The sequence below is a fragment of the Octodon degus genome, unplaced genomic scaffold (assembly GCF_000260255.1).
Source record: "Octodon degus isolate 3935 unplaced genomic scaffold, OctDeg1.0 scaffold00034, whole genome shotgun sequence".
In the NCBI taxonomy this organism is placed as follows: domain Eukaryota; kingdom Metazoa; phylum Chordata; class Mammalia; order Rodentia; family Octodontidae; genus Octodon; species Octodon degus.
The window spans coordinates 14,288,269-14,291,601 of record NW_004524610.1 but is presented as its reverse complement, the minus strand read 5'-3'; positions in this window follow the sequence as shown (position 1 = coordinate 14,291,601).

The following is a 3,333-nucleotide window of genomic DNA, read 5'->3' as shown; positions in this document are numbered from 1 at the left end:
GAGTAGTTTTCCAGGAGTGGTACTGGGAGAAGAAGCAGGCTGTTTAGAAGTTCAGATCATAAAGAATCTCACGTTACTGAGGAGAGAGCAGTGCACTCCTTCTCTGTGGGGAACAGTCATGGCTCTGCCCAGCCAGGGTTAAGGAAGGCCGCAGCACTGTACCGTATGGCTGGCTTTATATCTCTGGTATGGGGCAAATCACGCCACCCTGCCCAGGCAGCTTTCTTTCAGAGGGAAACAGGGCAGGTACATTAGGGAGCATTCGAGCTTCAGAATTCCGTGCCTGTAGGTTCACTAGCAGAAAAAGGGTAATAATCAGTAAGAAAAAATACTAGATGAAGCCTGTCGTAAATTCTTGCCTCATGCACCAAGGACAGAAAACCTGGCCAATGACTCACATTTTATGCCAGATTAGATTCCAAACTTTCATTTCCAAAGCCACAGTATATTACTTTTTAGCTCTAAAAACAATGGCAAAATGACAATTCCAAATACATAAACATTTATTTGAACATATTTTTATTGAGCTCCTTTGTGGAGCCCCCTCAAACAATGTGTCTATTGCTAAAGTCCCAAAGACTCCCCGGGGAGAGGCAGCTGTGTTAAAGTGATGGTTTTGCCTAGTGCAGGGCATAACGAGCACCCCAGGAGGAAGCCCTCCCTGCTGTCTCACAGCAGCCAGACCTATGCAGTTGAGAACAGATTTTTCTTTTCTTTTCTTTTCAACCAGGGTTCAAACTCAGGACCTTGTGCTTGCCAGGCAGGCGTTTAAGCTGCTGAGCTATCTCCCCAGCCCAAGAACAGATTTTTTCATCCTAACATTCCCCCTACAGGGGAGGGTTACCCAGGCAGAAGAAATAGGGTTAACTATTTGTCCAGCGAGTTACAATAGCCTACTCATTTTTTAGTCTTTATACAGTGTTTTGTCTTTCTCCAGGGTAACAGACCAACCAGGGAAGAGTTTTCTAGTGTACACAGCACAATGGTGACATAAATAGCTCTCGGGGCTGTTTGGTTGTTGGACTACTTTGCTTTCTGAAAACAAGTTTTGTGATTCCAAACATGAAGTTTCTTCCCTTTGAACATTTGCATGCTTAGATCTGGTAATCTGAGCAACTAATTTGAAGACAACAATGTGCAACTTAACAACCATTGTGGAATTGCTATCATTTTGTTTAGTGAAATTTCGTATCATATCTTTTTTCTTTCCTTTTTTTAAAAACTAGTTTTAATTTCTTTAAAAGAATAAAACAACATGGAGTTCTATCAGCAAGTAGAGGACATGGTCAACCTCAAAGGAGATTCAATAAGAAATTAAACCTGAAAATAAATTCATTTGTAATTGTAACACATTTAAAGAAAACTCGAGTAACTACAAAATTGAGCCCAGTGGAAAACTTGCTCAATTCAAATGGTTCGATAGCAGCTGTTGACTATGTCAGACAAGTTTTCACACAGCTATTACCTGGGCTCTGTGGCCCATCTTACCCATCTCACAGCACTTTTTTGTTTTTGTGGAAGCATCTATTAAATGCACCAAAGGAAACCAATTTGCAGTGTGCACTGTTCCCTTGCCTTTCTATCTAAAACTGCAAAGCGCTTTCCTCCAACCCCTACGTGACACCAAAGAGTATGTGGGGTGTGCATGTGTTGGGGGACAGCTGGCGGTGGAGGCCGCTGCTTTTATTTGCTCAGCAGGTATTGATCTCACTATCTGCTAATACATTAACCTCAGTAGTAATTCCAGAGCACTGTGTAAATTCCCTACCACATAATGCTTTCCAGCATACAAAAGAGCAGGCCTTGTTAGCCAAGAAAATACATTCATTGTAGCAGAAGCTAGCAACATCCTTTGGGCAGCAAGGTAGGAGGCAGGCTTCTCCTTCCACCCTGCAGGTTTCCAACTTGATTCTGTGCTAGTAAGATGGAGCTGTGTGGTGTGGCCCCAGCAGAACACGGCTGGGGCAGCCAGGGAGGCCAGCACTTTCCCAGGAAACAAGCAAATGTGCTGCTGGGGTTTATCTCACTAGCAGCAGGATAACTTCAGGGCCCAACCAGTAATAGATTTAGTTAAAAAGCAAGTGATTATTCCTCCCTTTGCAGAGGCTAAGGAAAGCCCCACCATGCCTCTGGAGGCCATACACTGGGTTGTCCCCGGAAGAGAAGGACAAACTGAGTTACATATGCTTGAAGCAGGTGAGGTCCTTCTTACGCAGGTGTTCCCACAGTGCCGTATCCACTTCTCCATCTCTGTAGGCTGTGAAGATGTAATCAGTGTGTGCTCTGTAGTCCCGGGCTGTCCTGCTCTTTTCTTCTATCGTATACTCAGCAAAAAATAGTAAGCCAATTATTTATTGCATTATGCCATTTGAAAAAAAGCCCAGTTTCAAATAAGTCCCATATATGTGTATCTTAAAGACAAGAGTCAAAAACCTCTGTTCTTAGACAAATTGTAGTCTAGGGTTGGGGGAAGAAGGTCTGAAGATGCAGGGGCAATTTGGACATGGTTTGGGGGTGATTAAAATTGTTTTCTTCTTTTTCTGTGTGGGCGATCATAAGAATCCAGGTATGTGTACAAATTCGTAGAATTGTGCATGCTCCCAAACTAAGTTTTACTACTAGAGTCTAAAGATTGATTTCAAAAGCACTTGAGCCCTTACTTTATACCAATACACCAAGAAGATTCCCCGTGCTCCAAAGATGCTCATACCCAGCATCTCCTCACAGTCTTAATCAGCACCACTGTGGCACGATCACTTCAGCATCATTAGAGCGTTATTACAGCATAATTATTTTCAGTGTCATTATAGCATTGTTACTTCAGTGTCACCTAAGCCCCCTAAGCCTCTTAGCTAACATAACTCTAATGAAAGCAACGCATGGTTCCTGAGAAGCACCCGTGCTTTCCATTTTTTTTGTCTTTCATTTTGTTTCCCTAGTTATGGGGACACTATCTTTAGATACATACCTACAATGATACATAAATAGTAAGATTTTCCTCCTCTTACACACAAAAACATGGCTCACCATTAATTGTTTTCTCCTTCATTCTCCATTCTTTTAAAGATGAACTAGAGGGGGCCAGGGAGATGGCTCAGTGGAATAAGCGCTTCCCTGGCAAGCACAAAGGCCTGAGTTCAATCCCCGGTTCTGCCAAATAAATAAATAAATAAATAAATAAATAAGAACTAGAAACTGTAAGAAGGCTTTGTTGCAGCTACTCTCTGTGTCTCTCTGTCTGTGTCTCTGTGTCTCTGTCTCTCTGTGTCTCTCTGTGTGTCTGTCTGTCTCTGTCTGTCTGTCTGTCTGTCTGTCTGTCTGTCTCTCTCTCTC